The sequence below is a fragment of the Herpailurus yagouaroundi genome, unplaced genomic scaffold (genome assembly GCF_014898765.1).
Source record: "Herpailurus yagouaroundi ecotype Mexico unplaced genomic scaffold, PumYag 251, whole genome shotgun sequence".
Classification (NCBI taxonomy): Eukaryota; Metazoa; Chordata; class Mammalia; order Carnivora; family Felidae; genus Herpailurus; species Herpailurus yagouaroundi.
In genome coordinates, this window is record NW_024412468.1 from 366,392 (window position 1) to 389,188 (window position 22,797).

At 43.3% G+C, this 22,797-nt stretch overlaps 1 long non-coding RNA gene across 1 annotated transcript in view; it reads right to left on the reverse strand.

The window, feature by feature from the left end:
- The window catches only part of LOC121020794 (uncharacterized), a 29,079-nt gene extending 14,124 nt beyond the window's left edge, over positions 1 to 14,955 (reverse strand). The window contains exons 1-2 of the long non-coding RNA XR_005786288.1: positions 14,742 to 14,955; positions 14,361 to 14,466 (exon numbers count right to left, since the gene is read on the reverse strand). This is a non-coding gene — a long non-coding RNA (uncharacterized LOC121020794). The remainder of the gene's footprint in view (positions 1 to 14,360; positions 14,467 to 14,741) is intronic.
- Between the last annotated feature and the right edge of the window lie 7,842 nt (positions 14,956 to 22,797).

Genomic DNA, 22,797 nt, shown 5'->3' on the forward strand with positions numbered 1-22,797 from the left:
CTTTGCTCCAGCTCCTTCTCCTTGGACTTGTTTTTCACACTTGGCAGCTTTCCTGCTGCTGAAGAAATGAGCCACTGAGATGTCCCTCACTGTCCAATCTTCACCATCAGGCTCTTTGATAATATTGGGACAAACACACTTATTTAAAGAATGATACCGTTATGTAACTATCTCAAATTAGACATTGGACAAATCAGTATACTCAACCAGTAATATTAGATCAAGCTGCGTCATTCTAAAATATGGATTTAAGATAGAAATTCTGTGCCATGTTTAATGTATCAAAATTCACTTTCTTAGCTTTTGTGCCAGAAGTTCACATATTCACAGATTTTTCAGGAAGACAGTTTAACTTTCAGAAGTGGTTGGGCTCAGGATGTGCTTTGTTATATGACATTTACAGGTGATATTTACATAACCCTTGTATATCAGCTCTCTTAAATTTGGTTTGTTTTCTACAGACTCTTTAAGGCTCTGTGTCTTGTGAACACTTCACCCGGATAGACTCTGTTTAGAATCCAGTGTAACTGAAAAAGTCCAGCAGTCAGATAACCCAGACAGTCTCAACTTCATTCTGTTTTAAGCTCTTAAACATATTTAAGTCTGCTGCTTCTCTCCCTGAAGCAGCAAAAATAAGCAAGGGTGACCTTTACTATCCCACGTCAGCAGAACCAATTCCTTTGAGCCTCCCTTGGAGGATTTATAGACATCCCCCCGTTAATCCTAGGATCCTCACTTCCTAGATTTACCTGCTCCCATCTGCCTTGGTTTTCCTTCTCACATATATGAACTTAATACCTCAGGGGAGACTCTAGGTTAATTTTTGTTTCTCTGAAAGGATGTGACATGTACCATAAACAAGTCAGAGCTGTACTGAAAACCAACATAGATATTAGGAAAGATCAGGAGCTCATTCTCTCCATATTGGTGAGAGGGCCAACAGCTTTTGCCCTGCGCTACAGTAAGTATGTATGACAGGGCCGAGTAAGTATGACAGGAGAGAAAGGGGAGAATCTTTAATTCTATTTTGTTCATGGCCAAGCACCTACAGCTTTGAAAGAGCACTTCAACCTTTTTTCATTCCTGTTCTCATGTCCTAAGATAAAGTTATAATATAGGAGCTATCAATCACTGAGCAAGTGTTATACATCGGGAACGACATGTACTAGACATTTTTACTCTGATAGTTTAAGAAACATGCCTGTCAGACAGCGAAGCGGTAGACCTGAAGTTTCTGATGGATCTGTGTGAGTCCAAAACCCAGGATCTGGGTCTCGTGGCCTTTCCATATTTCTTTACCCCAATCCATGCGATGGGAAAGGCAGGTGTATGTGATCAGATATATTAAAGGAAGAAAATCTTCCTAGTATTGGGTGAATGACACAAGGACATTTCATTGGTTTCAAGGGGGTGTGGAGGGAGGAGGAGACCAAAGAGATTAGTTCAGCAGAGTGTATCCTTCCTCCCACCCCCGTGCCCCAACTTTCCCAACTGCTCACTGGGGCTTGGTTTTGGAGATTGCTCACTGGGGCTTTAGTTCTGAACACCTGTTAAAGGACTTGTATATTTTAGTATTTCCGAATACCGACCTATGGCAAAAATTTTAACGATCCAGGTTAGATAAGAAAAATAATGAATTTTACATGAAAGTATCAAATTGATGTAATATCCTATATTCTAAAAGATGTCTATCCTGCTATTCTCAGAATCATTGAATAAAAATGTTTAAAAGTAAAAATAGTTTCTAGCTTTTATTTTATTCGTTTTTTAAGGCTACATGGAAACTCTCTCTGAAATCCTAAAGTTTGCAACTATAATCCTGACCAAAGGAAGGTTGCGCATGAATGGTTCAGGAAGATTAATCTAACAGGCACGTGCAGAAATGGAAGAACAGAAATACAGGCCTTGAAGAGATAAAGAAACAAATGCCTGATCCAACATGGCGGCGGGAGGACTAGAAAGAGGGGATGGGATGCAAGGTGTGTTTCAGAGTTACACAAGTGGGTCTCTGTGCCACGGGAAAGAAATGAAAGGAAAGAATCATTGAAGACACGTAGTCATGGTGTGATTGGCTAAGCCTGCAGATTAAAATTCAGGGAGCCTCCCAATCACCACGAGGAAAGCAGACCTGAGTGAAACCCCAGAGAGAGCCAGTGGGGTTGGAGAAGATGAGGGCTCGACAAACAGTGCCATGCTCATAGCTGCTGCATAATCATTGCTGTCCGCTCTCAGTTATACAATTTTCATCAGACTTAACATGCTCCAAATGTAACTGTGGGGACTCACTTTAAAATGCAAAAGCAGGGGCACCTGGGTGGCTCAGTCGGTTGAGCGTCCGACTTTGGCTCAGGTCATGATCTCACGGTCCGTGGGTTTGAGCCCCGCGTCGGGCTCTGTGCTGACAGCCCAGAGCCTGAAGCCTGCTTCAGATTCTGTGTCTCCCTCTCTCCCTGACCCTCCCCCATTCATGCTCTGTCTCTCTCTGTCTCAAAAATAAACATTAAAAAAAAATTTTTTTTAATAAAATGCGAAAGCAAAGGTTCAGAGAAACTGACTTCATATGACTAAAAGTGGTGTGTGAAGTTCTGAACACAGGCCCGAGAGCACCAAGGGCATGGGACGGAAGAGCACCAGGGGTACAGGACAGAGAGCACCAGTGGCACAGGACAGAGAACACCAGGGGAAAAGGCCAAAGAACATGAGGGTCACGGGCCAGAGAGCACCAGGGGCACAGTCCAGAGAGCACCAGGGGCACAGGACAGAGAACACCAGGGGCACAGGACAGAGAACAACAGGGGCACAGGGCAGAGAACATGAGGGCCACAAGACAGAGGTTACCAGAAGCACAGGCCAGAGGACATGAGGAGCACGTAGCAGAGAGTAGCAGGGGCACGGGCCAAAGAGCACCAGAAGCACAGGACAGAGAGCACCAGGGACACGGGTCAGAGAACCTGAGGGGCCCAGCCCATAGAGCATCAAGGGCACGGGCCAGAGAGCACCAGGGGCAGGGGCCTGAGAACACCAGGGGCATAGGGCAGAGAATACCAGGAACACAGGCAAGAGAGCACCAGGGGCACAGCCAGAAAGCACCAGCGGCAAAGGCCAAAGATCACCAGGGGCACAGGGCAGAGAACACGAGGGGCACTGGGCAGAGAACATGATGGGCATGGGCCAGATAACTTTAGGGGCACAGGCCAGCGAGCACAGGGCCACAGGGCAGAAAGCACGATGGGTACAAACCAGAGAGCACCAGGGGCACAGGACAGAAAGCATGAGGGGCACAGGGCAGAGAGCACCAGGGAACGGGCCAGACCGCACCAGGGGCACAAGCCAGAGAGCAGGAGGGGCACACACCAGAGAACACAAGGGGCATGGGCCAGAGAACATGAGGGGCACAGGGCAGAGAGCACCAATGTCAAGGACCAGAGAACACCAGGGGCAGGGGCCTGAGAACATGAGGACATGGACCAGAGAGCACCAGGGACACAGGCCAAAGAGCACCATGAGCACAGGGCAGAGAACACCAGGGGCATTGGGCAGAGAACATGAGGTCATGGGCCAGAGAGCACCCAGGGCCATGACCAGAAAGCACGATGGGTATAAGCCAGAGAGCACAAGGGGCACAGGCCACAGAGCACCAGGAGCATGGGCCAGAGAGAACCAGGGGCAAAGGCCAGAAAACAAAAGGGGCACAAGCCAGAGAGCACAAGGGGCACAGGCCAGAGAGCATGAGGGGCATGGGCCAGAGAGCATGAGGGGCATGGGCTAGAGAGCACCAGGGGCACAGGCCAGAAAACACCAAGGGCAAGGGCCAGAGAGCACCAGGGACACAGGCCGGAAAACATCAGGGGCACAGGCCAGAAAGCACCAGGGCCACGGGCCCAGTAAACACCAGGGGCACAGGCCAGAGAGAGCCAGGGCCACGGGCCAGAGACCACCAAGGACACAGGCCAGAAAACACCAAGGGCACGGGTCAGAGAGCACCAGGGCTACAGCGTCTGCGTCAGAAGCCCCCCTTCGAGTCTCAGCCAGATAGCTGGTCAGAGGAACTGAAGAGGCCGAAGCAGTCCAGTCTGGTGGCCCCAGGGGTAGACTGCTCTGAAGTTGATTAGTGACAGCAAAATGGCAATGGTGCCTTGGGCCCCTGCCGTGTGCCAGGCATTGTTCTTGGGCCTGAAACCAGAGAGTCAGTTAGGTGTCCTGCCCCAGAGGAGCCAGTGGTCAGGCAAGAGAGATGGTATAGTTGAGTCACAGAAACTCAAGAGATGCCTGAACCTCACCACCCCCAATTAGCTGGGAGGGGAGAGGCGTGTAGATGGTTCTGCTTCGTACACAGGAGATTCCCAGACTTCTATCACACACAGGCATCGAAGGAAATTCATTGAGAAAGAAAGTTGAGCTTTGAGTAACATCAGGTATATTTTAATTGTTACTAAAGCATGAAAACCCTGGACAGAGTCTCCTTTGCGTTCATATATATTCCCATCAAAAGTATGGGTTTTTGAAACTAAGACTGCTCCAAAAATAAAGTTTGTTTTAAAGTAGCAGTTTTCTTCTCTCGCTACTCAGAACAGCAGGAGGACTGCTAACAACAGCCATCATGAGGCTCCTGCTGGCTCAGTCGGTTGAGTGTCTGGCTCTGGGTTTCGACTCAGGTCATGGTCTCCAGGTAGTGAGACAGAGCTCCCATCAAGCCCCGAGTCAGGCTCCACACTGGGCAGAGGGCCTGCTTGGGACTCCTCTCCTGCTATCAGTCATGAGCGCGCTCTCTCTCTCTCTCTCTCTCTCTCTCTCTCTCTCTCTCTTTCAAATAAAAGAGAACAGCCATCATTTAAATTTTACATACTGTATTTGGCTTTAAAGATAGTCAGGGCTTCTGAGGCCCTGACTTAGATACTGCACTTTACCCGCTGTTGCTCTGGTTCAGCAATCCACAGTGACTCCCTACTTCCCATGCCCTTCCATCAAGTTTCCTTAAGTGTGACCAGGGGCTAGTAGCCTAGACTTACCCTCCCTAGGACTCGCACAAGACCTTCTGAGGCCCTAGCAGGGGTGTTCCCGTCCCCACACAAACATCCACAGCGAGGGCTTGTGCCAGGCCGGGCATCCTTGCCCTTCTGTGTGTGTAGAGCTGCAGGGTCAGGGAGATGAAGCCCAAGTCTTTCTAGTTGCACTGCCCAGGGTCCAAGTAAGCTGGCCTCAGCTGGATTAGGATGACGGACTCAGCATTCCTTGAAGACTGGGAGTGCAGGTGCAAAGGAGAAACCAGAGCGTTTCTTTCCCTCTGTCCGTAGCAAGGTTTCCTTCTCCAGCCGGAACGGCAGCCTCTTTGTGGCTCCAGCCCCTACTCCGTGGACCCTGTGGCTCCGTCTTGCACTGGGTGACCCTGAATCTAACACAGACTCCTCCGTCTTGCCTCCAGCCCAAGAATGATAGGGCCTCGAAGCGCTGCCTCGCTTGCCCTGTGGTCTTCACAGGGTTCCTCCCACCAGGGGCAAGTTGTGAGCATTGCTGTCCCTGTTCCCAAAACTCAGAATGTTCCGTGAACTTGGTTGGGTGCTTACTGACCCAATGCTCACAGGAGGGAAGGTTTTTACTGTGTGTCTTCAGGCATCGTCTTCTTAATTAGCCTTCACAGTAATCCAAAGGGATATGTTTTATACTTTTATGCCTCATCTCTCTAAACCTCCAACTCACACAGTTAGTGACAGAGGCCAGACTGGAACTTGGGTCAAATTACTTCTCACCTACTTGTTCATTCATCTGTTCAACTAGCTCATAAACCCTGCCGAGTCTGGGTCTGTGAGTGTCCTTCTCAAGTCTCCTCCACGCTGTCACACACAACTGGGAACACTGGGGGTAGAGGCTTAGCACGCTGATTAACTGAGTAATTGTGCAGGAGGTATTGGCCACGGGAAACCTGTCTTCTGAGGCTGCGTGCTCCCATCCACACTCTCTCATCCCATCCTACACAGGCAGACTTAGGGAGGAGCGAGCCGGCCAGAGTGAGGAGAACCACTGGGGTAGAAATGCTTTATCCTGGGGCACCTGGGTGGCGCAGTCGGTTAAGCGTCCAACTTCAGCCAGGTCACGATCTCGCGGTCGGTGAGTTCGAGCCCCGCGTCAGGCTCTGGGCTGATGGCTCGGAGCCTGGAGCCTGTTTCCAAGTCTGTGTCTCCCTCTCTCTCTGCCCCTCCCCTGTTCATGCTCTGTCTCTCTCTGTTCCAAAAATAAATAAACGTTGAAAAAAAAAATTAAAAAAAAAAAAAAAAGAAATGCTTTATCCTGCAAAGGGTGGCCGCCAGGGTTCACGCCAAGTGACAAGGCCTCAAGGTTCTAGAAACAAAACGAAGGACTTATTTCAGGAGGGCAGAGCAGAGACGACCAGACGGCAGAGATATGCCCTGGACAAGCTCTTTCTGATGTGCACAGCGGAGTATGCTCAACAGGGCTGACTACAAATACACAGAGCTGGACAGGAATGCAACAGGAGTGCAGGCAGGTCCCAGCCAGCTGGCTTCGCTGTAGTCACAGATGCCGATGGAGGCCACAGACCCGGTGAGGAGAGGGCAGCTCTGGCAGACAGACCTCCATGGGAGGCCACTCAAACTCACACTGGAGAATTTAATTCCTTCCGGTAGGTGAGCCCTTTGGTATGAAATTCTGTACGATCTTTATCAGCTCTGAGGAGGATGACACCACGCCCGGCTCAGTGACACAGCATGACAGGGACAGTTGCATATGGCAGCTGGTTTGTAGCTCGGCCTCAGGGCAAGGCTGACAACATCCACACTACTGGACGCTGTGTGATCTATTAGATTTCCTCTCCTTTTCAAGAAAGATGTGGCAATTTCCCTGGGAATTTCACATTTCTAGCGTCCATTTACTTTGAACAAAATAGGTTTTCTCAGGGAGATTCCTGGGGATGCTTGGAACTACCTTCTAACTCCTTTCTTTCCAGGAAATATTGTCCAGTATTTCCTCTTTGGCCATGCCTCCCCTTCCTGTTCCTTCCCATCAACATAACACATGTGTCCTTTCCCTGTTTAAGAGGAAAGAAAGACTTAGAGGAACCGATCTCACAGGGACAAGTAAAGAAAGAGTGTGAAGGTGGAGGTCAATAGAACAAAATCCAGCAGTAATTATTTTTCTCAAGCCTTATTAATGCATAATTGGTATATGACACTGTGTAAGTGTAAGTTGTACAATGTGATGACTGGATGCCTGTATGTGTTGCAAAATGTTTACCAGGGCAGGATTTGCTAACACACCCTTTACCGCGTGGAATTATCGTCTTGTTATTGTTTGTTATTGGGTTGAGAACGTTGAGGCGCTACTCTCGTAGCGACTTCCAAGTATGCAATATGGTTTTGTTAACTATAGTCACCAGGCTTACAACTCCGACCCCAGGAATATGTTCATCTAATAACCACAAGTTTGTACTATTGAACCAACACCTCCCCATTTCCCCAGGCTTCCCTCCTTGGAAACCACAATTCTACTCGCTGTTTCTAAGTATTTGGATTTTTTAGATTCCATACAAAAGTGAGATCACACAGCATTTGTCTTTCTCTGTCTGACTTACTTCACTTAGAATAATGCACTGTAGGTCCAAGCAAATTGCCACAAAGGCCAGAGTCCCTTCTTTCTCTTTCCTTCTTTCCCTCTTTCCTCTGTGTATTCATCTACCACATCTTCTTTCTGTGTTTATTCTTCAGTGGACACAGGGTTGTTTCTGCATCTTGACTATTGTGAAGAAAGTGGCAGTGAATGTGGGGGTGCAGACAACTGTTTGAGAGATAGCAATTTTCTTTCCTTCAGACATATTCACAGAAATGGAATTGCTGGGTCATATGGTAGTTCTATTTTTAATTTTTTGAAGAAACCCCATGCCTTTTCTGTAATGGCTGTAACACTGTACATTCCCACCAACAGTGCACAGGGTTTTCTTTTGTCTTCATATGTACCAGTTCTTCTTACCTCTTGTCCTTTCATTAACATTCATTGTAACAAATGTGAGGTGGTTTTGATTTGAGTTTTCCTGATGATTACTGATGTCGAGCACTCTTTCATGTACCTGTTGACCATCTATCTGTATGTCTTATTTTGGGAAAAAAAAGTCTATTCAAGTCTTTTGTCAAGTCCCCTACTATTAATGTACTGCTGTTAACTTCTCTTTAGGTTCTATTAATATTTGCCTTATATATATTTAGGTTTTCTGATGTTGAGTGCAAAAATATTTACAATCTTGGCTGAGAAAAGAGAGAGAAGTAGGGTGTCGGTTAGAGGAGGATACATGGATGAGTATATGGGATAAACCTATGGCCGGATAACACAGGAGCACAGGTAGATTTATAAGACTCGTATTAAAGAAGGACAGCCTTTCTTTAAGAAAGGGAGTTGGAGGGTATCATGCTAAGTGAAATTAGTCAGTCAGAGAAAGACAAATATCATAGGACTTCATTCATATGAGGACTTTAAGAGACAAACAGATGAACATAAAGGAAGGGAAACAAAAAAATATATATAAAAACAGGGAGGGGGACAAAGCATAAGAGACTCATAAATATGGAGAACAAACAGGGGGTTACTGGAGATGGTGTGGGAGGGGGGATGTGCTAAATGGGTAAGGGGCATTAAGGAATCTACTCCTGAAATCATTGTTGTACTATATGCTAACTAATTTGGATGTGAATTAAAAAAATAAAACTAAAAAGAAAAAGAAAAGAGAAAGAAAAGAGAAAAGAAAGAAAAAAGAAAAGAAAAGAGAAAAGAAAAAAGAAAAGGAAGGAAGGAAAGAAGGAAGAAAAGAAAGAGGGTGTAAAAGAGTAAGAATCAGTGTCATGTAGAGGAGTTTGGTAGAGTGGAGAAGGGTAATGGGAAAACTTCTGACTAGGTTCTTCTAAATGCTTTTCACTAACTTTATGTCTTATTAGTTTCTCATTAGGTTAAATACGGATTACTAAAGTAGCATTTATGCAGCTCAACAGTCTGTTTTCTCTCAGATCCATTTCCTCCCCTTTCCTTCCTATGCCCTGCATAGTAGAGAGATACACTTCCTAGGATCTCTTCCTTCTGGCCTCATAGTAACTCTGAGTAACTTGTGTCACTGGCAGAGAAGAGAGAGCCAGAGGAAGGGATAAATTAGGGTATTTCTTCCTTCCCTTTTTCTCTCTGCTTCTTACGGTGTCTGGCAGCAGTTACATCTCACCATGGCTCAAGATCCTAAAAAGCTGTGTTCTCAGCTTTCAACCAGCAACTCCCATCTTCTTCTGGCACCTTCCAAATAGTCCAGCTTCTGGAGTCTGCCATCATTTCTTCTGTTTCTGCTGTTCCTAATGTCTAGATTGCCTCAGCACCTCCTATTGGCTTTTCATCATTTCTACTTGTTTAACCAAGTTCTTACATTAAATCTGTTCTATTGGAAAGAGCTAAAGTGATTTCTCTTTTTCCAGTTGGATGCTAACTGATAAAGCATCCATCCCATCTAAATCATTTCTAAGACCACATGTAAGGTGATTCTAGTGCCAAAATAGATTAACCTTAATTAGATGTCTTTTTTCCGAGTCACATATTCAACTATAGCCAAACCTTTCCAAAATAAAGACCATCAACTATTCTAATTTTCCCTTTTTCAGACTCACTATTGATGATAAATGTAACATGATGTTGCACACTGGGTTTTAAAATTATTTTTTAATTATTGAATACAATTAACCATGAAAGTGAATTCAAAGTGAATTCGAGCTAATAGAAGAAAGCTGATAAATGAGGGGAGCACTTTTAAGAGGAAAATGTGTCTGAGATTCCATGAGTATACTGAAGATATGGAATGCTGCATAAATAGAGGAATTCACTTCCTCATCCGGATGGTCGTCTCCTATCCTGAGAAATGCTATGCACACACGTGCATGGAGGATTTTCAGCGTCCACCCACTTCTAGCGTTGGAAAATAATTGTCAGACTGAAACATTCACATGAATTTTGAATTTTATGTTATGAAGTTTCATTGTAACACTGAGATTCAGTCTAGTTCACCCAGCTGTGAGGAATTAGGAAGCAGGAATAAGGTCACCGAAAGAGATGATGGAAGGGACTAGAGCAGCTACTATACCCACAGCCTGGCATTCACCTCCCCTGCTCCTGGGAGCCAGGGCTGCACACCTGGGTTATGAACAAGTGAAAACCCACAGTCTTGTACCTCAGCTGGTTCCTCAGAGCTGCTCAGGAAACCTGCTGCGACTTCTAGGTACAGCCCACTCTCAAATCCTTCACCCTATTCCCAGCCTTCAAAATCCACCTCCAGTCTTCTATGTATCAGCTTCCTCCTCATTCTCTGCAGATTTCCTCTCCTGTTTTCTAGGGTCAAACTGAGGTCCCCATGGAGTCAACACCTTGATTTCTTTCCCCACCTGAAAATTTGTCTGTGTCTCCCATTCTCTTCAGCTGTAAAAATGGAGTAATAATTATACACATTTAATAATACTTTGGAAGGAAGATCAGATAACCGCAAGAACACTGAGGCAGGGGTGGCAGATAGTGATCAGTAGTTACCATTGTTGCTCCTATTACGGCTGTTGTCCAGACCTGACCCAACACTCGTCCTCAGTCCACACCAGACAGCCTCTTAGGGGCCTCGCATCAATGTAGCTCATCCCTCCCCTGTATTTGCTGCCATTTCCTCTCAACTAGTTCTTTTCTCTCAGCATCTAAGATCAATTCTGTGACATCTGAAAGAGAAAAACCTACTCAAAACTTTTTCCTCTGCTTTGTTTTCTGTTCTGAAGTCACTCTCTGTGTTTTTCCTTTGCTTTACATCAAGCTCCCAGAAAGCTACTCAGAACCTTCCATGTCCACCTCCTTCCTTTTTTTTAATATGAAATTTATTGTCAAATTGGTTTCTATACAACACCCAGTGCTCCTCCCAACAGGTGCCCTCCTCAGTACCCATCACCCACCCTCCCCTCCCTCCCACCCCCATCAACCCTCAGTTTATTCTCAGTTTTTAAGAGTCTCTTATGGTTTGCCTCCCTCCCTAACTTCATTTTTCCCCCTCCCCCTCCCCCTCCCCCTCCCCATGATCTTCTGTTAAGTTTCTCAGGATCCACATATGAGTGAGAACATATGGTATCTTTCTCTGCCTGACTTACTTCCCTTAGCATAATACCCTCCAGTTCCATTCATGTTGTTGCAAATGGCCACATTTCATTCTTTCTCATCGCCACATACTATTCCATTGTGTATATTTAAACCACAATTTCTTTATCCATTCAACAGTTGATGGACATTTAGGCTCTTTCCATAGTTTGGCTATTGTTGAAAGTGCTGCTATAAACATTGGGGTCCCAGTGCCCCTATGCATCAGCACTCCTGTATCCCATGGGTAAATTCCTAGCAGTGCTATTGCTGGGTCATAGGGTAGGTCTATTTTTAAATTTTTTGAGGAACCTCCACACTGTTTCCACCTCCTTCCTTAACATGAAGCCACCATGTTCTGGCCTCTACCCTGCAGAAACTGCTTCTCAAAAGCTGCTTTAATGTGCCAGATACTAAATCTAATGGATGCTTTTTGGTTCTCATGGTATCTGAACGCTTGGGAACATGGACACTCTCAAGAATTTCTTCCTTTTAGACACTCCCCTCCTCCCTCCTTCCTGACACCCTCCTCCCCCCTCCTGGGTTGATTTTATGCCCTTATAACCACGAGTGCGCCTGCTTAGCATGGCATTTGACACATGTTTAGGGCTCAGTAAACATTTGTGCAACTATCACGACACCGTTGATAATGACAGTATGCTGAGCAAAGATGAGTTTTCCTTGGGGATTAAGTGTCTTTTAATGTCTAAGGACTATTACGTCTGAGTTACAGACATGCTCAAGATAGAAAGCTGCCTGCCTATATCAGTGTAGAAATTAGGCCATTCCCTGAACTATCTTTTCTTAATAGCATAAAAAGCCGATTAGCCAGTCCCCAATTAACCATATTTAAAATTATGCAGGTTTTATTTGCTATCTTTAGCAGAAAGAGGCACACGATAACAGAACTGACTGTGGATTCTGCTTATCATCTTGTTTGATTTTTAACAGGTCATGAAGGTTCTCATTATAAAAAGTCTCCTGGCTGCTTGCAGGTATGGGCACTGGGGTATAGGCAGGTGAAGCCTCGGCGTGCCCTGTGAGAATGCGGGTACCCTCACGGGGAAACAAACGGCCATTTCAGGTTTCCCAGCTGGCATGGATGGTGGTAAGATGCACCTGTTAGAGTATCTCAAGTCTGATTAGTATTCAGAGGATTTGCAACTGAGGCACAGTAAGAATTTCATTGAAAGCGCTCTGCGCTGCTTTCTTCACCTCAGTCTGCGTATCTGTCAGCATAGCAGAATCAAATGTGGTGACAAAGGCTCGTTACCATAGCCTGACAAACCACAGGACCCACTTTCCTTGGCCCACTCTGTTCATGGAACTATGACCACCCACATCTGTTTCACTTGTTTCTTAGTTATTTATTAGTTAATTTGCTCACCCGGTCATGTTTTCACACACACTATGCATAGACTATAGGCTATAGACTTGGTCCTGGTGAGTCCCAATTCCGGAAACCCCAGTGGTGTCTACATGGCAGCAAAACCATTCCAAGACTACTTTATGTCTGACCTTTCTATCCCAAATGACACTGCTCTAACCTAAGTCCTTATTGCCTGTCGCCTAGACTACTCTCATCACGTTCTGACTAATGTCACAGACTGGGTTCCCTGGAAAACACACCAAGTGGAGATTAGCATGCAGGATGTTTGGATGAATACCTGTGGAAGGAAGGAGAAGGAAGAAAGAGGGGAAAGAGAAAGAAGTCTGGCTGCAGTCAGGTGCCAGGACGGCCTGAGGTCCCCCCCCCCAACCACATACACACACCCGACGGGATGAATGACCCACAGAGCAGTCCCAGATGGGACAGGACGTCTAGGCCTTTATGGTTGGGTACAGAGCAACCTTCGGGTGTGAGTCTTCTGCAAGGGGCCCAGCCGGAACCAAGGTAGCTGTCTGCATGAGCCAATCCGTGGCCAAGTGTGGTAAGTGTCGGCTGTCCATGAACACCGGAGGAGCACTTCCCACCGTTCACTGCAGCAAGCTTCCCTACCTTCACCGACTCCCCATCAGAATCCACACACATATGTGCCCATAATCATCTGTCAACCTGGGCTTGATCACACAGTATTGCTGCTCAAAAACCTTCCCACGCTTTCATTGGGCTAACAAATTCAGAAAAACTAAATTTGGCTAATTCTCCATCATTTATCCCCTACAAACCTCCTTTTTAAGTTTTGTCCACAATACTACTTATCAACCTTCAATTTAGTCAAACCACAATCCCTAGGCCAGTTCAGGCTCCTGTTGTGCCAGATGAACAGTGTCCATGTGACACTGGGTGGACAATCTGGAAAGGCATTTTAACGAAAGATCTGTGTTCACACACATCTACTATTCTTACCTTTGCCTCTGGTGTTTCCTCCCTGAATGTCCTTTCCCCCAGTTTCTAACTGTAAAAATTCTACTGCACTTTAAGACCCAGCTGATTATGTTATTTCTTCCACATAATTTCTCATGCAGAGAATGTCAAGTGACTTTTGTGAATCAGGACGTTTAATATTAAATTTTACATGATTCAGTCTGTGGCGATGCATCTCACCCCCATCCTCAAAACTGCAGACAGACTTGCATAGGTGATGCTTCTGAGACATCACAGGTGGGGACCTGGTTCACTGTCTCGACATCTCAGACACAGACAACAGAATGGTTGCAGGAGGGAACTCCTGAATAAGACCAAGGGCTTAAAACCACAAGTCTGGAGTGGAACTGGCCCATACAAATTTAAATCCCTGACAAACTGCACACCTTGGGCAAGACACACTATTTCCCCGATACAAGGGATGGAGACCTCCAGCCATTTAAATTTTAAATATTAAGCCAAAGAGTCTATGAATTTAAGATCTGTGACCTGCTTACACCGCTTATAATTGGAGTTAATGTATAAAATGAATGGGATGGATCAGATGGTTTCCAGGGGCCCTTCATGAACTACAATCGGGGGGACGTAGGTAAAACTTTGTTTGCATGGTCACTTTGAGGGCATTCATGTTGGTGAGCTGTTTGAGAACACAGGCTTTGCCTTGATCATTCTTCTGTCACTGAAAGAACAGTGTCTCACACATAGCGGATATTCAGGGAATCTTTAGTAGATGTTATTGAAGCAATCCCTCATCACAAGTCAGTTCACCATGAGGAAAACAGCCAGGTTTACCCTTTCAGGTGATTGATTTGATTAGAGAAATAAAATATTTCCAGTGAATAAGCCTTAAAGATACCTTGGTATGTGGCTTTCTCATTTCCTCATCCTCTTGAGAGCCATCAGCTGAAAGGGCCAAACATCACAGCACAGAATGATACACTCAAATGTGGGAAAATCTGAGTCTGGGGGAGGAGGAGCTTTCATTACTTTTTTGGGGGCACGGGGAGGAGGAAGGGTCCTAATTCAATGACATAACAAATTTAAAGCAGTTATCCCAACATTTAGCAAACATTTGTGAAAATCCAGCTGTTGTTTACTATTTCAATAATACTTGTTTCCAGAGGTTGACCTTAAACAACAGAGTTCAGGCCCAACCATCTGTAAAAGGTCAAACACCACAACAGGTAGGAGTGGAGCCAGTTGTGCAGAGGGGGTTGGGAGGGACATGGAGTCTTACCTGCTCCCTACTCTGTCAGCCCCACAGCCCGGGCCCTGGCTGGCTCCAGTACATGTAGCCGAAAATCAGTACTATCTCAGATGACAGAGAAAGCCCCTCTGGCTTGGATTCCATGGTTCTGTGATTTCAGTCTCTAGGCCAGGGAAATCCCAGTGTAAGAAAACACTCAGCAGAGTCCACGAGGCTGCCAGGCTGCTACTGAGCTCCATACACACATCCTGTAAGATGCAACAGACACGAATTATTTTAAAACTGAGAAAGCAATCATGTCCTCTGAGATGGTCACAGTATTCAAGGCTCATGTTTTATTTTGTTTTACGTTAAGCAGGTGTATCAGACAGGGTCTTGGGAGACATCACACCCAAAGAGGAAAGCAAAAAGAATTTTAGGAAGAGATGATGTGAGAGGCTCTGGGCAGGTTCCAGGAATGCACAAGTGGCGAAGAATCTGGGACTAGAAATGGTGAGAAGCATCTACCCTAATGTGACTTGAAGGGGTGGAGGGGGTGGCTTCTACCGGAGCTCAGCAAAATGTATAGTTGTGGGAGAGAAGTCACCGGAAAATAATGGTGGTCTTAGTGGAATGCAGCTACTGCAAACCCTCTGCCACAAAACTTAATACTCCCATTTCTCTCTCCCTCTCCCTTCCCACTACCAGTATCTGGCTGGTAAGAGTCACCTGCAAAATCCAGTCAGAAGCTAGACAGTGAACAAGTGTGAGTGAAACAGTCAAAGATGTCAGTTAACTTGCAGAAGCAAACAGAAATATTCCCAACAGGTGATCCTATATAGGGTCCTATATAGGATACACGACCTATGGAGCTGGTAGTACATATTAAGGACAGAATGCCAGATGGATCCAGGAAGACTGAGTGAAAAGCCCGCAGTAGAAAATGCAGTAGGAAGTCATTACCTTGAATTCTAGAGTATGGCTGAGGGAATCATAAGAAAAATGATAGAGAAAAAAGCTGGAGCATGAGAAGAAGACAGGGAATGAAATGGGGAAGGGGTTTAACATCATGGGTCATAACACATGCTGAGTTGGTCAGTCAAAAGGCCCCTCCATCTGTGGATGCCATCACTGAAAGTAGAATCAAATGACAATCTGGGTAAATGTCCTCATATTTATTATGCCGTCTTCACTCTTCATGAGAAGTGTGCCAAGTCTTAAATTGTGGTACAACCCTGGGAACTGAGAAGCAGGGACTAAATAGGAAATTTACAGTGAGAAGAAAAATGACAGAATTTGAAAACCATAAATAGCAGAATATGAAACTTACAAACCATGGTTTATAAATATGTTCCATTGTTGCTGCTATCCAAGATAAGTATTCATGTGGCATTATTTAGGATGTTAAGCTGTTTATCTCATGGAGCCAGAAGGGAAGGTCATCTTGCTGTTATCATAGGTTTGTAAGTGTTGCTCACAGTGTGATATAGTTTGCTTGCAATGGGCAGACATTAGGGCAATTTCTGTTGTTTGTAGACTAGAAATTATGGCTTTTTTAAAAAAATTTCTTTGGTTAATAAGAGTTTAAACTTTTGGCTTGAAATTCTGAATAGCAATTGATGTTGTTTCATTAGCACTTATAATTACTGTTTTAAAATATGCAGCATTAGTAAGTGTTTGAAATCCACTGAGATTAGTGTCATTCTAAAGGAAAAGTGTATTGTAGGCTTTGTTGAACATTTTCTTGTGTGTATTAAACAATTTTCTTATTCTATCATTCAGTACATATTTTTCTTTTTTTTTTTTTTTTGGTCTAATTGTTAATGCTTTATAAATACATGCAATGAAATATACAAATCTTAATTACATAGCTCAGTGAATTTTCATGTGTACATCCACATAACCACCACCTCAATTTGAAAAGTTATACAGAACATTTTCATCCTAATCAAAAATCATAACAGATCAATTTGTTTGTTCTTGACCTTCATCTGAAAGGAATCACATATTACGTACCCTTTTGGCCTCTTTCCCTAATTATAATGTTTTGAGATTCTTCCGTGCTTTTTCATGTATCAATTGTTTGCAGTATACTCACACCAATACCCATTCTCCTGTTGATGAATATTAATCAGAGGCAAGAGAGGATCAGTCACTGCCATTGCAGGACAATAGTCCTGAGGCCCTAGAAAGCAATAAATGCAGCCACCTCTGGAAGACTGTGTGTCGGATGTGCCACACAGCCTCCAGGGTGGGTGCGTGATCACACTGGTTCTGGCCCTGAAGACTTACACAGGGTAATGGATGACTACTACCACCCTTTGCATTCCCACTGGTATAGACCAGGTGGAATCTTAGTCAGACCACAGATGATACGAGCCCATGCATAAACCTATGACACAACTCAAGCCCTAACGTGTCCTATGTCCAGCATGAACGGAAGTAGCTCCAAATCAGTGTGTTGGCTTGGTTCTGGTGATCTAATCTCAAGGCCTGTGGGAGAGATCCACTCAGCAGTTTGGAATCAGAGGTGGCCTGCTGGAATAAGGGTTCTGACAGGTGTGAGGTGGCATAAGAGCTCCAGAATCACTCTATAAGTTCAAGTTTCAGAGGTCAGGGGGCAATAGATGGAACCCACATGTGTCGGATGGTTAAAGGGGATTGGGGACCATATACATCCTAATCTGGGCTTGAGGCACCCTTGTCAGCATGGCACTGCCTTCCCATGTTTGTCCCAGGCACTTTGGGGAGATTTAGAAAATTTCCCAGGCAAATACTTTCAGTGGGGTCTCTTGAGACAAAAGTCTAAGGAAAAGGGTCACCTCATTTGTTTAGGTCTAAAGGTGGCACTGGAGATAAAACTAACATCACTTACAGATTGGATATGGGAAGTGAGAAAAACTCCTAGTTTTTTGGCTTGAGTGACTGGATGAATAATGTCATTTACTGAGATGGGAAGCCTCCAGGAGAAACAGATTTTAGGGAAGGACTGATTAAAAGTTTCATGGAAGTAGGAGAAATAGGAGGGGTTGGTAAAAGGGTCTATACTTCTGGCCATAAGTTGAAAAATGTTTGAAGATCCAAGGAAAAACATGGTGACTATAGTTGATAGTCAACTACCACTACCATGTAGTTGAAACTTGTGAAAAGAGTAGAACTCTCACCAAAAGAGTAGAATGCTCACCAAAATAAATAAATAAATAAATAAATAAATAAATAAATAAATAGATAGATAGATAGATACGTCAGGTGATGGATGTGATGAGTGTATTAACTAACAAGATAAGGGGAATCCTTTCACACTATGTAGGCATATTCAATCACCATGATTTATACTTTAAATATCTGACAATATACATCAATTATACCTCAGTAGACCTGAATTTTTTAAAAAAGAGTTTTATGTTGATCAATTAAATTTGAGATGCCTACTAGATACAGAAATAGGGATGTGGTACAGGCTCTCAGACACACAAGTCTAGAATTTAACAGAACTGTCTTATGTAGGTATTTAATTTGGAAATCATTAGAATATCATAATATTTAAAGTAATGGAATTTAATAAGATTGAATCTGGAAAAGATATAATCAAAGAAGGAAAGAAGGCTCATGACTCAGTTTCATGACTGAAGCATTACAATAGTAAATGTTAAAGTCAAAGAGCAGAAATTCAGTAAGGAAACAGTATCTTTGAACAACACATTAGACCGAATGGACATAACAGATATGTATGGTACACTTCATCCTAAAGCAGCAGCATACACATTCTTTTCCACTGCACATGGAACATTGTCCAGAATACATCACATTGGACAACAAAACAAGTCTCATTACATTCAAGAGGACTGAAATCATATGATGCACCTTTTCTGACCACAACAGTATAAAACTAGAAATAAATTACAAGAAAAAAAACTAGAAAAAATACATACATGGAGATTAAACAACATGATACTAAACAACCAATGGGTCAATGAAGAAAGCAAAAACTCCATGGAGACAAATGAAAATGAAAACACAATGGTTCAAAATCTCTGGGACACAGTGAAAACAGTTCTAAAAGGGAAATATTTGGTAATACAGGCCTACCTCAAAAAACAAGACACAGCTTAAAGGGGCACCTGGGTGACTGAGTTGGTTAAGTGTCCGACTTCAGCTCAGGTCATGATCTCACGGCTTGTGAGTTCGAGCCCCACATCGGGCTCTGTGCTGACAGCTCAGAGCCTGGAGCCTGCTTTGGATTTTGTGTCTCCTTCTCTCTCTCTACCCCTTTCCCACTCACATTCTGTCTCTTTCTCTCAAAAATAAATAAACTTGAAAAAAAATTAAAAAAAAAACAGCTTAAATAAACAACACATGCTTACACTTAAAGGAACTAGAAAAAGAAGAACAAAGCCCAAGATGAATAGAAAGAAGAAAATAATAAAGATGAGAGAGGAAATAAATAGCAAAGAGACTTTAAAAACTGGAAAATAATCAATGAAACCTAGAACTGGTTCTTCGAAAAGATAAACAAAGTTGATAAGCCCTTAGCAAAAGCCATCCAGAAAAAAGAGAAAAGACCCAAATAAATAAATCAGGAATGAAAGAGAAGTAGCAACCAATACCATGAAATACAAAGGATTATGAGAATACTATGAAAGATTATATGCCAACAAACTGGACACCCTAGAAAAAATGGATAAATTTCTAGAAACATACAGTCTTCCAAAACTGACTCAGGAAGAAACAGAAAATCTAAACACAACAATTACTAGTAACAGAACTGAATCAGTTATCAAAAACTTCCCAACAAACAAAATGTCAAGGAACAGATGGCTTCACAGGTCAATTCTATCAGACATTTAGGTAAGAGTTAATATCTATTCTCCTCAAACTATTCCAAAAAATAGAAGTGGAAGGAAAGCTTCCAAATATGTTCTCCAAGGTCAGCATTACCCTTATATTGAAATCAGACAGACACCACAAAAAGGAAAACTACAGTTCAATATCCCTGATAAACATAGATACAAAAATCCTCAACAAAATTTTAGCAAACTTCATGCAGCAATACATTAAAAGGATCATTTACCATGATTAGGTGGGCTTATTCCAGGGATGTGAGGATGGTTCAATATTCACAAATCAATCCACATGATACACCATACCAACAAGACAAAGGATGAAAATTGTATGATCATCTCAATTGATGCAGAAAAAGAATTTGACAAAATTCAACAATCATTTATGATAAAAACTCTCAACCAAGTGGAGTTAGAGGGAATATACCTCAACATACTAAAGATCATATATGAAAAACCTATAGCTAACATCACACTCAACGCTGAAAAACTGAGTTTTTCTTCTGAGATCAGGAACAACACAAGATTGTCAACTCTCACCATTTTTATATTACATAGTACTGGAAGTCCTAGCCAACACAATCAGACAAGAAAAAGAAATGAGGCATCCATACTGGTAAGGAAGAAGTTAAACTGTCACTATATGCAAGTAACATGATAGTATATATAGAAAACCGTAAAGACTCCACCACAAACCTATTAGAAGTAATAAATGAACTCAGTAAAATTGTAGCATAAAAAATTAATACCCAGAAATTGGCAGAGTTCCTATACACCTATAACAAAGTAGCAGAAAATTAAGGAAACAACTCCATTTACCATTGCACAAATTAGAATAAAATACCTAGGAAGAAACTTAACCAAGGAGATGAAAGACCTGTACTCTGAAAACTATAAAACACTGATGAAAGAAACTAAAGACAATACAAACAAATGGAGAGCTATTCCATGCTCATGGATTGGAAGAATCAATAGTATTAAAATGTCCATACTACCCAAGCCATATACAGACTCAACACAATCCCCATTAAAATACCACAGTGAAACCAATGTTACATTGTGTGTCAACTGTATTCAAATTTAAATTAAAAAAAAAAAAATAAATGTTAAAGCCAAAGAGAAGGGGCCAGCAAATAATTCTGAAAAAGATTCATTCCTGAAGCTGTAGGAAACCAGGACTCAACCTTGTGTACTCCACTGACTGGCCCAGCATGATAATTGACACCAACACGACCAGCGCCCTGCACACACACTTCTAATGACACACTTGCCTCGTTCACATCCCCAGGTTTCAGTGTCCATGACTAACCTAGAAAGAAGCCTAGTTTGTGATGACCCTTTCGGGCTCGATTCCTAATTGTTGCTGCTTCCCTACGTCCCCTTATTTGCTCCAAATGTTACGAGCTTAGTGAGCTACGAGCATGTCTCAGTGTTCACGCGATCTAACCCTGTGCTAAAAGTATTCCCAGATAGTGACTATAAAATTAACAGCCATGAGTATTTATTTTAGTGGTTTTATTTGGGGCCTGAGGTGGCGACACTGAGATAGTATCTGTTAAGCTGTGATACTAGCTTAGAAAGTTGTTAAGCTGATACTATCTTAGAAAGTTGATCTCTTTAAGAAAAAAATTATAATTACCATTTTCTTTACTAATATTTAATATTAGGATAAGGTAAGTGAGCTATGTGTGTATTCAAAATATCCTACACTAAGCTGTTTATGTTCTGAAAAGTGTTTTTACAGTTGCTATTTATAAATATATATTCATGGCAATTTTTAAAAATAATTTGTTATATTCCAGAACGTGTGAAGATATATTTTGGTATAATTATTTAGATTGTACATGTTTTTGCTCTAATTTGATTACACCGATGATTTCAATGCTTTTCTAGATTTATCGTAACATTGGAACTGTAATGACTCTTTGTGGTGTACTTCTCGGATTCATGTCAGAGGCAGGCCAACATCTTACAACACAGTGTCCTCATTGTTCCCCTCTCCACCCAGTACTCAGGGCCACCTGCCACTCAGAGAGTAAGGCCTGTTACTGAGTTAAATGATAACTCTGGTGGGCAGCTTCTGGAATGGCCTCCAAGACGCCTCTCTCCTGGTATTCACACAATGTGTGACCCCCTCCCTTGGAGTTTGGGTGGGACTTAGTGACTTGCATCTAAGTAATAGAATATAACAGAAGTGATGGTGTATCAGTTCCAGATTCAGTTATAAAAAGCCTGTGACGTTCACCTCAGAAACTCTTTTGTGAACACTCTCTTGTTCTTTCTTGGATTGCTTGCCCTGAGGGAAGCCAGCTGCCATTTATAGGGACACTCAGGCAGCACAAGGAGAGGTCCATGTGGCGAGGTACTGGACAACGTCCAGTGAGGATGTGGCCTGCCAATGGGCACAGAAGTGATTTGGAGGTGAACCCTTCAGCTCCAGTCAAGTCTTGAAATGACTATTATCCTGGGCAACAGTTTAGCTATAACTGCACGAGAGAACCCAGGACAGAGACACCCTGCCAGGTCACACAGGATTCCTGAGCAGGTAATCAACATTTACTGCTTTAGGCCATGTGAGTTTGGGGATATTTTGTTGCACATTTACAGGTAACTAAGGCAATGAGTAAACACGGTCACCCTAAAGGGCTGACTTCCTCTCTACAGCCTTCCAGAACACTTCACTTCTTAAGGGTTCACTTCTTAGAGTAGAAGTCTAATGGTCTGCTGGTGGTCCCTAAGTCCACTCAACCCTGCACGTAGCCACTTTATAGAATGCCTGCAGTTAATCCTTTCTGCATTGAAGAACTGAGAGCAGGGGAAGGTGATACAAATCATCAATTGACAAATTACTCTATTTATTTATTTATTTAATTTATTTGTTTGTTTGTTTGTTTATTTATTATTTGAGGGAGAGAGAGCATGAGCAGGAGAGGGGCAGAGACAATTCCAAGCAGGTTCTGCACTGTCAGCGAAGATCCCAATATGGGGCTCAAACTCACAAACCGTGAGAACATCACTTGAGCCGAGTCAGATGCTTAACCAACTGAGCCAGCCAGGGGCCCCTGAAGTCATTAGATCTTTAAAACAGTAATTTGTCATGACTCCTGGGTGGCTCAGTTAAGTGTGGGACTCTTGATTTTGGCTCAGGTCATGATCTCACAGTTGATGAGATCAAGCTCCATGCAGGGCTCCGTGTACAGACAGTGCAGAGCCTGCTGGGGATTCTCTCTCTCTCTGCCCCTCCCACCTCCCAAATAAATAAACTT